Source organism: Terrapene carolina, unplaced genomic scaffold, assembly GCF_002925995.2.
Source record: "Terrapene carolina triunguis isolate 2854851 unplaced genomic scaffold, T_m_triunguis-2.0 Scaffold58, whole genome shotgun sequence".
Classification (NCBI taxonomy): Eukaryota; Metazoa; Chordata; order Testudines; family Emydidae; genus Terrapene; species Terrapene triunguis.
The window spans coordinates 48147233-48161729 of record NW_020664409.1 but is presented as its reverse complement, the minus strand read 5'-3'; positions in this window follow the sequence as shown (position 1 = coordinate 48161729).

Sequence of the window (14497 nt, the reverse complement as noted above, 5' to 3'; positions counted from 1 at the left end):
TTGTGCTACTTTGGAGCAAGAGTTCAGGGGAAAGAATTTCAAAGTCAAGTGGCTCTCATAGAGAACGTCCTGTCAATAGCTTCCTCAATTTTATATCAAGGGAGCTCTGGCATGAATGCCTTCACTGATATTAACTATGGCTATAGGGCTGATGGAGAAAGGTGATCTCTCAAGCAGGATGGTCACAGACCATTTAGGACTGATAGGTTATAACTAATACCTTAAGCTCCACCCAGGAAATACAGGACGTCAGTGCAGCTGAAGGAGCATTGAGGTAATGTCCTCAAGTTCGGGTACCTACTTAAAATACCATTTTCTGCACTAGCTTCTTTTATGTATGGGGTTAGGCTCAAAGCAAAGCACATTACAAAAATCTAGTCTTGAGGTGAGAGAGGCACAAATCACAGTAGAAAGTTTCTGGAGAAACTTGGTAACTGTATCATAAATGGGGAAGGCCTTAAATTCCTAGGAGCACAAGAATATATGCATCTTGTGTGAGGTACTATATAACTTCTCCTTATCTGAAATTGCAGCACCAAGAGTAATTTCCCTTGGAATTTCCTTTGTTGTTTGGGGAGGGAAACAAAGTAATATTGTCAAGATAAAAATGAACTCAAATGAGTGCTACTCACAAGATTTTAAATCTTTTTAGTGCTCAGTTTCTGCACTTCTTTGTATTAAAAACAGAAATTAATCATACTTGGAAAACAAAATGCACTGCTAAATAAATGGACTGAGTTTCAAAGCAGTGCAGAGGATTTAGCTACGTTAACCCATTAAAATGAATAGAAGATGTATGATGAAATCGCTTGCATTGATTTGAAAATCTCAACCATGATACTTGAGCAAATCTTCAGTGTTTTTGTCAAGTAACAAACCTGTTGAAAAATGAAAACCAGCTGTGAGAACTGGAAGTTCAGCCACTGTGCATCCCTCAGCATCTGCAAAGTTCCGAAGAAATGGAAATTCTAGAATTTCTTTAGTTTTTCTGTGTTGAAGTTTCACCTGCACATACAAAAAGAACATAAGCCAATCTCAGTATCTGTGTTCTGGGGTTCTCATGTAAACTGTGATATATAGATAATCTGTAATTTAAGGAGGCATGATACTGATTAGAGAAAAACAGGAATACTATTATTCTAAACTGGCCTTTTGAAACTAGTCTTTAACAAGACAGGAGAAGGAAAGGTAGCCAATTGTCATTAAGATCCTGTCAAAACTGTATTTGGAAAAAAAACCTATTTAAGGGACTTCTGGGAAAAAATGAAAATGTAGAAATCTAGCACATCAGTACCGTCTGAATCACATGATCTTAAGCATATTTGTTAATTAATGTATTGAATCTCTGTGAATTATTGTATAAAAGAAATAAAGGGATGATAGTGAACAAAGAAAACTGTAGATTGAATTTTAGAAACAATCTTTAACAATGAGGGCTATTAGATTGCAGAATAGCCACCCATGGTAAGTAATGGAAGTTCCACTGAGTCATTTAAAGCTAGACTGGAAAAAGCACTTGAAAATATACAGAATAATTGTGTTTTGACTAGGAGATGAAAAAAAATGGCCTAATCTTTAATTTCTATATTATCTACCTCACTACCTTTGAAAAAAAATGACCAAATACTTCACTCACTAAGCTCAATGTCTTTGGTTAGCAAAAATCATAGGTATGTGGCATAATTATGTAGGCCTTCAAAGGGATTCTATATTTTCCATAATGTGATTGAAAAGATTAATAAATGAAATGTAGGCTCTGGTATAGAGTTAAACTAAAGAGAATTCTCTCTTTCATACTGATGTCTGTATGTCTGCAAAGTTTCTTGAAAGTCAGACCTAACTTACTGTGCTTTCCTTCTTCAAGAAGTGGGAAGAATAAAAACTGTTCTTGTATTTTGTTAATACTTTCTCCAGAAATGAGGCATCTATTATAGTTATTTCTTGTACTGGATATTGTGTTAGAGTGATGTGAGATAGTTTATTCAAAAACATAAACAAAATTATTTTTCAGTGCTTTTAATTACAACAATGATGGGGAGACTTTAATTCTCAGTCCTAATGTTAAACAGCAGAATGAAGCTCCTGACATTTCCCTGTATTGTGAGAGCAAACCCCCTAGACTGTGAAGTCCAGTCTTGTATAATTTAAATAAATAGCAATAGGAACACAGGAACTATCGTACTGAGTCAGACCAGTGGTCGAACTAGACTAGCATCCTGTCTCTCATAATAGCCAGTACTAGATGCCTCACATGAAGATTCAAGCATTCCTGCAATGGGACTATGATGGCAAAACCCACCCTTAAGGGAAGGGAAATCCTTTCTAATCCCAGACAGCTAGCACTTTGCTTATGCCCTTTGTATTTTTAATCATACCTAACGTAACTGTGCATAGTCTCATTATCCATATAAATGGTAGTGATCTTCTTCTAACTGAGCTTTGAGTCACTGCCATGACTTAATGAAGTAAAGCATGCTAATGGGTATCACTGTTTGTAATTACCAAGTTTCTATCCTCAACGCATAAATTTCCATTGTGATCCACCATGTTTTATAATCTTCCAAAGGCAGTTATAACTTTATCAACAGAATTACTAGATGAATATTTCATATGGAAAAAAAAGATGAAATTAACAACTGGCCTAGCAGATAAATGTCAGGTGCTTCATCCTGCAGCTTAACATCACATATTTAGACTGAGAATTAACATTTCCCACTTAATTTTGTAATGAAAATGAAACACAAATATTCATGGACTAAGGTATAATGAAAACTGAAAGTGAAGGGATTCTTTCTTATACACTTCCTTTTATTTTTCCAGCTAGAGTTGATAAGTATCTTTTCTGTGCAGTGTAGTGCCACAGCAATTTTGATGTGATGTGAGGATTTTAGCTTCAGCATCTTAGACATCAGAGGAAAGATTGTCACTTTTGCTATTCATTTCTTTTTCTAGGATGCCAACTTTAATGGCAGATATTTTTGTCAAAAGGCATTTCCAGTGTCTCACTTCATTAGTGGTCTTGGATCATAGGCCCATAACATGTAATAGCCAATTTGGAATTATGTAAACACTGCCATTTATGCCAGTGGCAATAGTTATGAAAAGATAGCACTGGAAAAGCTATAGACTCCGGCACCTCTGTTAGCTGCCCTCCAGAAATCCAACTTAAGTTTACAGAATTTTTGTTGTTCAAACATATTCTAATAAAAAATGTTTTGAGCACATTGTGAAATCACTGCACCAACATTGTTAGCAGATCTACTTACTTTGTAAATAAGAAATGTTATGTAATTTTGAACATAACTGGAAGCAGCTTCTGGAAATAACTGTAGATTATGAAAAGAAGAGAACTTAAAAATAAAATAAAAAGATCTGGGCTTGCTTTAGTAGTTTTTACCTCATGACAATGCCAGATCTCTCCATTTCTGGCATCTTCTATTTCCAAGCGAACTTTGCATATAGAGGTGAATTTCTTATCTAGTTCCACTGATGTCTGATAAATCTCAGCCTTTTTAAGGGATCCTTTGGGAAATAAGACTGGAATACTTGTACCTTTTTCACCACAAATAGTTAAAGACATTTTAGGGCTCATGCTTGAAGCATCACTGGTTGTAACAATGACATCCCAAGTCCCTAGTGAAACAAATCAGTAAAAAATAATTAATTCATTAACTGCACTTAATATCCAATATAGTACAGATGCTTGTAACACAGTGGGTGAGTGAATGACTAACAATTGACTTTCATTTTCCCATTGAACCAGAATCTTGAAATTTGTTAAACTCATTCATTATCATACACTGAGTACACACAGAAATCCTAGATTAGAGCTTTGACCTTTCTACCAGAGGCTACCAATTATCAATCTTTTTCACTGGATTTCAACTGTTCAAGTACCCACTTAAACTAGACTCTTGAAATTTGGTAGGTATGTTCATTCACCAGAGGCCACTGAGAAACACCCCTTTGCTCCACATTTGACATTTTTATTTAGGTCACCACAGTACATCAAGTCCTTCTTCCACAAAGTGGTCATATTAGTTAGTCTCCAATTTGAAGAAATCATGGTCTTTTGGGTTCAGCAGTTCCATTGATCAGATTTTAACAGATGTGTTGTTCATATTGAGAATCCTAATATGGCCTCTATTCAGGAAATCATCTGTATTCAGGACAGCATATAAGCATGTGTGTAACATATAGTTAAGCATAAGTGCTGTCCGAAATAGTGATGGATTTGAGCATGTACTTTCCTGAATTGAGGCTATAGAAAACACTCAAAACAGTAGCTGAAACAAGAGATATAAAAGAACTGGAAGATTTCACTGGATATTGAAAAGGAATAGTAATTACTTTTCAAACCAAAGGGGTAGCCTTACACACTCAAAACTCCCACTGAAATCAACATCAGTTTTGGGTGCAGAGGGAATGCAGGATGAGACACCACAGGTTGAAAGTTAACACTAAAATTTTACTCTAATTTGAGACACCACCATTGGGTTTGAATTAACTTGCTTAATGTTTGTAATTAAACCCCCAAACGGCATCCCTATGGGGAGTCCCACTGACATCAATGGGACACCGCATGCTAGCCGAGTGCATTGATGGGTCAGGGCTTAAGGCTGTATGTTTGTCATGGTCACAATTTCTATGACAATAAGTGTGACTTTTGAAGAACTTTTTGGTCACCTGGGCTGGCCCACTACTGAGTATAATTTAATTACTTTTTTAATTTGGCTCTTTATATGCCCAGTGAGCTAGAGTATGGCTTGAATCATTTAAAATCATTTTTATTGTAAAATAAAAGATACTTTGCTGAAAATAATTCAGTCAATGACTTCCTGTTTTTATTCTCAGAATTTCCCTGAAAACCAGACTAGGCAGCCTTAACACAATAGGATAAATCCTGAGCTGGTGTAACTTATCATAGTTCTATTGACATCAATGGAGCTATGACTATATCTATATCTATATATGTATATAGACGTAAATGGAGCTAGATCAGTTATACCACCCGAGGATCAGCTCCCATGAGTTCAAAATGTACACACTTCAGTGAAAGAGAAAATTAGCTTTAATACATTCTTAACATCATCTAAAGTAGCTTTTCTATAAATCAAGATGTTGTGATTTGAAGGCTCATACAGGCAACTTTATCAAAGCTACAAATAAATTAAACCAAAGATAGCAATGAAAAGTGAATGAAAGTTAAATGAAAATTTCCTACATCTCCACTGGCACATGGAATGTTGTTTTTCGATTTTATGGTTATTAAAATACTGAATGTTACTTGTCATGAACCTTGGGAACGATTGGTAATTCTCAATCTGGATTTGGGGGGATAATGTTACATTCTGAGGGCAAGAAGGCAGGTCCTTCTTATGTTAAAAATGGCAACTATATATTGATGGATTCACTGAGGTTTAGGAGGTCAGTGTTTGTAACTGCTGGTCCTACACTCATGTTTCCAAGCTATTCTGAGCTTCTGTTGCTGCAGCAACATTTCTCTGATGTTCCAATGTTCCCTTAAATTATAACAGAAATCTGCCTACTGTACCAAGAACATGCAGCTCAGACTGAAGGATGTACATTATGCTTCCTATGCCTATAACAAACACAGCTAACGTACACAAAATACTCAGAGCATAAAATGGAACATACATAGGTCATAGTGTGTGTATAAAGCAACTGAAGTTCTATTAAAATATTGCTGTTTTTGAATGCAATTTCTGATGTCCAGATTGGTTAGGTCTGGGCATGGAGTCTTATCTGTCATTTGTGGTTCAGATGCCATAAATGGACCCAGATCAATATTTTACTCCCTTCCAAAAGAGATTATGGGAGAGAGCCAGGTACAGTGGTATCGTGACAAAGGGTTAAAGGCTTAAAATGTTCTCAGTGTCCAAATTCTTTCTGAAGTTTCATCTTCTGTTCATTTCAAATTCTGAATAGAATTCTGGGTTCCATTGATCCCTAAGCTAAATGCCATTGAGAATTGGTACCACAGACGTACCTTTCAAATGAAAATACAATTCAAACAAAAGCAAAGCCAATGGAAAACATATACGCATATGGTAAAAACACTATGTTCTAAAAGAAATGTTTCATGTCTCTTCACATGACAGTGTTGCAAGAGCCTTCTGCTCTGCATTTCCTGACATATGGAACAACCTACTTTCTTTCTGCCTCATCAACTCAACATCTATTTTCAAATTTCATCTAACAACATATTTGCTGAATAGCATATACTTCTTAATCTCCCTCTTTGTGCTATTATTTTTTTCTTTTAACATTATAACTGTATTTACCAGCTTTGTACAGTGCTGGGGATACAGTTTGTGTAGAAGAAGCTATTCAGAATAAAGTTGTATTGTATATCAAGTCTTAATTGACCAATCCTGGGAAAATAAACATAAAATACAATCAAATTAGAAGCTTGAATATGTTTTGATGATTTTGCATCTCACCCTGAATATTTCCTGCCAATCTCTCATTTCTCACTTTTCCAAGAAGTCTCAACTCTCGTTCCATCCGTCCGTCACCAACTCCGCTGTCTAACCATTGCTGGCATGAGAATACATATTGGCAGTCGCTCTTGCCTGATTCTTGGATGGTGATTCGGTCCAGGTACCATCCAGCTCCATAACCCATATTATTGTGTTCAACTAGGACTTTGATTAACATTCCGAGGTCTACAGCTCCTACACTGAAGCTATTAACCTGATGGGAAAACAAGTCACAGTGAATTGCACATAATTAATAACACCAGTTATTATTAAAATATATTTAGCAAGGTTGTGTTAGGTAAAATGGATTTGTTTCCATATTAAATCATTCGGTTTTGCTGGTGGCCCAACAGAAGGAAGGGGAATTAGACTGATATGCATAATAGGCTGATGTTGACATTTGGAGGTCTTATTATAAAGGAATTATTTGGATCCTTGAGTATGTATATTTTCCCAGTCCCTACCCAGAGAGTCCATCCCCTGGGTTGCAAGGAACAGAAAATCTAACACTAGTGACCCTCGCTCTGGGGTGCTCCTCCCTTGGGTGGTGAGAAAGAGAGAAGCATTAATTTACTTGCAAAAGACCCAGGAGTGCTGCTGGCCCAGCCCTCCCACTCCAGGTCAACCCTCCCCACCCCACCCAAATGGAACTCCATGGAGGCTGAGGGAGTGATAGAGGCCAGTACTAGGATGCACCAATTAAACAGAACTTTATCTTAAATGAGGCCTTTTATTCTTAAAATGTTTCAAAGCTTGTAGGCTGTAAGACTTCTTAGCTTTCAGAAGGGAGAAGAAGCCACATTACAACAACACCGGACAGAAACAGTGATGTTTTTATGACTGTGCAAATGAAAGACGATACAGACAACAGAAAGTATAACTAAGGCTGTTCATGCAGGCAAATGAGAAGAGATGTGCTCTTTAGGTGTAAATGGACATCTGTTAAAATATTGCTACAGCTACCAGTAAACAAAAACTAAATGGCAGCTGCACAAGTGCATGATGGGATGAATAAATTATGTGAGCAAGAGAATGAATGTGTTCTGTGAGAGAACGTGAGTGGGAGGGTGGATATTTGGGCATGTATGCGGGTGTCATTAAAAAAACAGATGGATAGCAGAAACAGACGCTATAATTTTTCTTTTTTGCCAACCACTGCACCACCAGGCAGGGTAACACAGGAAGACCAGAAAACATGAAAGGGAGAGATGATTTAAAAAAAAATAGCCCAACTAATCCATGCACCTGTGAACGGGGGATTATTCACTACAATGTGCTCAGAAAGAGGAAACATTAGTTGTTATTCCTACTGCAGTTTTTAGGACTTTTCACATTTTTGCCTTGACATATCCTTGATCTTCCCCAAACAGTTACCATGGCAAACTATAGCCCCTTAGTGTAATGCATAAGAAGCCTAAAATAGGAGTTAGCTGAGATGAACATTTAAATAACTTTTATTGGGAGCATTAAATCATTTAAAAATTGTATTTTTTGCAGTTTCAAGACAAAATTATTTTTTTTTTGTCGGTGTATATAACTTACAGAAACTAGCCTGTGCTGGTAATATTCATGTTTCTTCACTGCTAACTCTTTTCAGATGGAGACCTATCATTAACTTCATTCTTTGGAACAATAATTCATAGTCATTAGACAACAGTGGTCACAATCACTGATTGTTAATCAATGAATTATCATCATAATGCATTAAATTACCCGCTTCCTCAGCATTAGCAAGAATATACTTTTGTCTTATGTCATTATCCTTCTTTTTTGTTATTTTATTTTTTAATCTGTGTAAAGACATTCAGATCTGTATTATACACTTCATTGGAAGTGTAATTGATGAAAACCAAAATCATTTTATTTAAATTAGCTTGCCTGATTTAGATTCAGTTTTAGCTAGGCAAAATGACAATTTCCCACTCATTTAACCCATTAAACCAGTGAGATCAGTTAGCTAGAAAGATAATTACTTACATAAATATAAACTAACCTTACTTTCTGCAGTTTAATTCAATTGGTTTAACTTATTTTACCATGCATTAATAATAGGAATTTGTTACCAGTAGCTCAATAATTCCTTTGCATTTTACAGAAGACTATTCCTCGATCTTCATTTCTAAAGGTGCATCCTTGCTGCATCTTTCAAACCATTCTCTTTTCATAGAACCATAGAATATCAGGGTTGGAAGGGACCTCAGGAGGTCATCTAGTCCAACCCCCTGCTCAAAGCAGGACCAATCCCCAACTAAATCATCCCAGCCAGGGCTTTATCAAGCCTGATCTTAAAAACCTCTAAGGAAGGCGATTCCACCACTTCCCTAGGTAACCCATTCCAGTGCTTCACCACCCTCCTAGTGAAAAAGCTTTCCTAATATCCAACCTAAACCTCCCCCACTGCAACTTGAGATCATTACTCCTTGTTCTGTCATCTGGTACCACTGAGAACAGTCTAGATCCATCCTCTTTGGAACCCCCCTTTCAGGTAGTTGAAAGCAGCTATCGAATCCCCCCTCATTCTTCTCTTCTGCAGACTAAACAATCCCAGTTCCCTCAGCCTCTCCTCATAAATCCTGTGCTCTAGACCCCTAATCATTTTTGTTGCCCTCCGCTGGACTCTTTCCAGCTTTTCCACATCCTTCTTGTAGTGTGGGGCCCAAAACTGGACACAGTACTCCAGATAAGGCCTCACCAATGTTGAATAGAGGAGAATGATCACGTCCCTCGATCTTCTGGCAATGCCCCTACTTATACAGCCCAAAATGCCGTTAGCCTGCTTGGCAACAAGGGCACACTGTTGACTCATATCCAGCTTCTCGTCCACTGTAACCCTTAGGTCCTTTTCTGCAGAACTGCTGCCTACCCATTCGGTCCCTAGTCTGTAGCAGTGCATGGGATTCTTCCGTCCTAAGTGCAGGACTCTGCACTTGTCCTTGTTGAACCTCATCAGGTTTCTTTTGGCCCAATCCTCTAATTTGTTTAGGTCCCTCTGTATCCTATCCCTACCCTCCAGCATATCTACCACTCCTCCCAGTTTAGTGTCATCTGCAAACTTGCTGAGGGTGCAGTCCACACCAACCTCCTGATCATTAATGAAGATATTGAACAAAACCGGCCCCAGGACCGACACTTGGGGCACTCCGCTTCATACCGGCTGCCAACTAGACATGGAGCCATTGATCACTACCCGTTGACCCCCCTAGCCAGCTTTCTATCCACCTTATAGTCCATTCATCCAGTCCATACTTCTTTAACTTGTCGGCAAGAATACTGTGTGAATCCATGCTGACTGATCTTGATCACTTTCTTCTCCTCTAAGTGCTTCAAAATTGATTCCTTGAGGACCTGCTCCATGATTTTTCCAGGGACTGAGGTGAGGCTGACTGGCCTGTAGTTTCCTGGATCCTCCTTCTTCCCTTTTTTAAAGATGGGCACTACATTAGCCTTTTTCCAGTCATCCGGGACCTTCCCCGATCGCCATGATTTTTCAAAGATAATGGCCAATGGCTCTGCAAGCACATCCGCCAACTCCTTTAGCACCCTTGGATGCAGCCCATCCGGTCCCATGGATTTGTGCTCGTCCAGCTTTTCTAAATAGTCCCGAACCACTTCTTTCTCCACAGAGGGCTGGTCACCTCCTCCCCATGCTGTGCTGCCCAGTGCAGCAGTCTGGGAGCTGACCTTGTTCGTGAAGCCAGAGGCAAAAAAAGCATTGAGCACATTAGCTTTTTCCACATCCTCTGTCACTAGGTTGCCTCCCTCATTCAGTAAGGGGCCCACACTTTCCTTGACTTTCTTCTTGTTGCTAACATACCTGAAGAAACCCGTCTTGTTACTCTTAACATCCCTTATTAGCTGCAACTCCAAGTGTGATTTGGCCTTCCTGATTTCACTCCTGCATGCCTGAGCAATATTTTATACTCCTCCCTGGTCATTTGTCCAATCTTCCACTTCTTGTAAGCTTCTTTTTTGCATTTAAGATCAGCAAGGATTTCACTGTTAAGCCAAGCTGGTCGCCTGCCATATTTACTATTCTTTCTACACATTGGAATGGTTTGTTCCTGCAACCTCAATAAGGATTCTTTAAAATACAGCCAGCTCTCCTGGACGCCTTTGCCCTTCATGTTATTCTCCCAGGGGATCCTGCCCATCAGTTCCCTGAAGGAGTCAAAGTCTGCTTTTCTGAAGTCCAGGGTCCGTATACTGCTGCTCTCCTTTCTTCCTTGGGTCAGGATCCTGAACTTGACCATATCATGGTCACTGCCTCCCAGGTTCCCATCCACTTTTGCTTCCCCTACTAATTCTTCCCGGTTTGTAAGCAGCAGGTCAAGAAGAGCTCTGCCCCTAGTTGGTTCCTCCAGCACTTGCACCAGGAAATTGTCCCCTACACTTTCCAAAAACTTTCTGGATTGTCTGTGCACCGCTGTATTGCTCTCCCAGCAGATATCAGGGTGATTAAAGTCTCCCAGGAGAACCAGGGCCTGCGAGCTAGTAACTTCTGTTAGTTGCTGGAAGAAAGCCTTGTCCACCTCATCCCCCTGGTCTGGTGGTCTATAGCAGACTCCCACTACGACATCACCCTTATTGCTCAACTTCTAAACTTAATCCAAAGACTCTCAGGTTTTTCTGCAGTTTCATACCAGAGCTCTGAGTAGTCATACACTTCCTTATTTACTTTCTCTATCCACTCATGATTTTATAGACCTCTATCATATCCCCCTTTAGTCTTTTCCAAGCTGAAAGTCCCAGTCTGATTAAACTCTCCTCATGCAGAAGCCATTCTATACTCCTAATCATTTTGTTGCCCTTTTCTGAACCTTTTCCAATTCCAATATATCTTTTTTGAGATGGGACGACGACATCTGCAAGCAGTATTCAAGGTGTGGGCATACCATGGATTTATATAGAGGCAATATGATATGATGATTATTAACCACTTTTCCTGTAGTATCTTCCCCAGTTCTTTAAAAATCTGCCACTGCCCACTCCCTAATAAAACTTTACCTTGACCCTGACTGTTTTGAATTGAAATTCAGAGCTTGAGGAAAACACTTTGTCTGATCTCTCCAATGACATGTAAATAAGAACATAAGAATGGCCATACTGGGTGAGATCAATGGTCCATCTAGCCCAGTATCCTGTCTTCTGACAGTGGACAGTGCCAGATGCTTCAGAGGGAATGAACAGAAGAGGGCAATTATCAAGTGATCTATCCCATCATCCAGTCCTAGCTTCTGGCAATCAGAGGTTTAGGGACACCCAGAGCATGGGGCTGTGTCCCTGGCTATCTTGAATAATAGCTATTGATGGACCTATCCTCCGTGAACTTACCTAATTCTTTTTTGTAGTTGAGGCTCACCTCCAGGCGATGTTATAAATTCTTATAACCTTTAGGGATGCAAAATTCACCCAGGAATTGCTCCAATGCAGGATCTTTCAACCAGTTTTGTACCCTTTACTGTAATTTCATCTAGACCACATTTCCCTAGTTTGCTTATGAGAATGTCATGTGGGACTGTGTCAAAAGTCTTATTAAAATTAAGATACATCACATGTACTGTTTCCCTTCATGCACTAGTCCAATAAGCCTGTCAAAGAAGAAAGTTAGGTTGGTTTGGCATGATTTGTTCTTGACAAATCTATGCTGGCTATTTCTTATAACACTATTATCCCCTAGGTGCTTATGAATTGACTGTTTGATATCTGGAAAGATACTGGTACAAATTATTAATGTCAGGTTGACTGGCACTCCCCGGGTCCTCTTTGTTCCCCTTTTAAAATATACGTACCATGTTTGCCCTTCTGCTGTCCTCTGGAACCTCACCCATACTCCATGAGTTCTCAAAGATAATTGCTAATGGCTCTGAGATTGTTTCAGATAGCTCCCTGTGTAATCCAAGGTGAATTTCTTCAGACCCTGCCGACTTAAATACATTTAACATATCTAAACATTCTTTAACCTGTTCTTTTCCTATTTTGGCTTGTGCTCCTGCATCCTTGTTATTAATATTAATTGTGTTAAGCATCTGATCACAAATAACATCTTTAGTGAAGACTGAAGCAAAATAGGCATTAAGCATCCCAGCCTTCTTGGTGTCGTCGGTTATTAGCTCTCCTTCCCTGCTAAGTAGAGGATCTACACTTTCCTTCGTCTTTCTCTTGCTCCTAATGTATTTATAGAACCTCTTCTTATTGCCTTTTATGTCCCTTGCTAGCTGTAACACATTTTGTTCCTTAGCCTTTCTGGTTTTGTCCCTTCATACTTACACTATTGTTTTGTACCCAACATTGGCAATTTGTTTTCACTTTCTGTGGGATTTCTATTTGATTTTCAAGTTGTTAAAGAGCTCATGATGCAGCAGTATTGGCCTATTAGTATTCTTCTTGCCTTTTCTTAGTATCAGGATAGTTTGCTGTTGTACCTTTAATATTGTCTCTTTGAGAAACTGCCAGCTCTCCTGAACAACTCTTTCACTTGGATTTTCTTCTTGTGGAATCTTACCTACCAGTTCTCTGACTTTGTTAAAATAAGTCAATTATCCTTATTTCTGCTGCTCTCACTCCTCCTTTTCCTCAGAATAATGAAATCTATCATTTCATGATCACTTTCACCCAAACTGCCTTCAATAAATTCACAACCAATTTCTTCTTGATAGTCAGAAACAAGTATAAAATGGCTCCCCGCTTTACCTCCCCCCGCCCCCCGGTTACTTCCTTTACAAACAAACAAAAAGTTGTCCCCAGTAAATTTGTCCCCAGTAAATTCTCCACACTCATCTCCAGTCATTCCCGTTATGGTTCTGCTCCTTCCCACTACCAAACTATTTTCTCTGTTTCTGGTGACTGTTTCTCCTCTGTGCCCAGACCTCTCCTTTATGGTGTTCCACTAGCATTAGTTCTGACAGTGGGAGGCCACCTGACCTATTGGACACTGCACTGGACCAAGACTCAGGAGACCGAGGTTCTATTCCTGCCCTTGCCACTGGGCTGACCTGTGACACTGGATGTGCCACTCCACCTCTCCGTGATTCCATTTCTCCAACTGTAAAGGGCAGTAATGATAGATATCTGTCAAGAAATGTGATGACTCATCCCTGTTCACTGTCTCTGCCTATCTTGACCAAGTTAACTATCTTATTTCTTCTTCCTTCAGATAACTATTTCAGAGAAAGGTTTCACTAGGGTAAGAAGTTTACCCTCAGACACATTTCAGTTTCTTGTATCCTCCTTATCTCAGGCATTCCACTTCCCTCAAGTGTCTTTAAACTTGGCTCTGAACTTTTCTTCACTTCCTATATTTCCTGTGTTGGCAAATCTGCTTATTATCTGTTGTGATACTGTTTGTTCTGTATACACCGGTGCCTTGACCCTGCTTCTGTAACAATAGTCATCTTGGTCATCAGTCAATAACCTCCAAACTGGAAAGGAACATCTTCTATAGCTTGAGCTAAAGGACTAAGTCCTCTAACTGGGTGCTAGATCCAGCCCAGAGGGGAAAATGTAGCACACACACTTAACAGTGGGTTACACTTTCATCTCCTCTTTATTGCAGTACTTTTTTATATGATCGCCCCAAGTCCCAGTCCTCCAAACTCCAGTAGGTGCAGAATCCTGCTGCGTGCCTTCTGACATGTACAAGCTAAGCTTGACTAAACACCACCATCTGTTCCAAATCCACCTTGAGATCCAATTCAAAACTGTCCAAAAAACCAGACCACCGGACCCTTTCCTCAGAATACCGTCTAGATCTTGTTTTCCTGACTCCCCTCTCTGCTTCTTTCATTACTTTAGAACTGGCCTCCTTTCTTTTCTTTCACGTAAGATCACCAACTACTGTTGTTGCAAGAACCTTCTCCATTGCAGGAAAATGCAATATGGAATAGCCTTCCCATCTCATGGATTTTCCATCTCCTTCAAATCTTAGCCAAAAACATATTTTCTCTATTGCCTCAAGAAGTTTCTCTCACTCACTGATATTTTTATTTTAACATTGT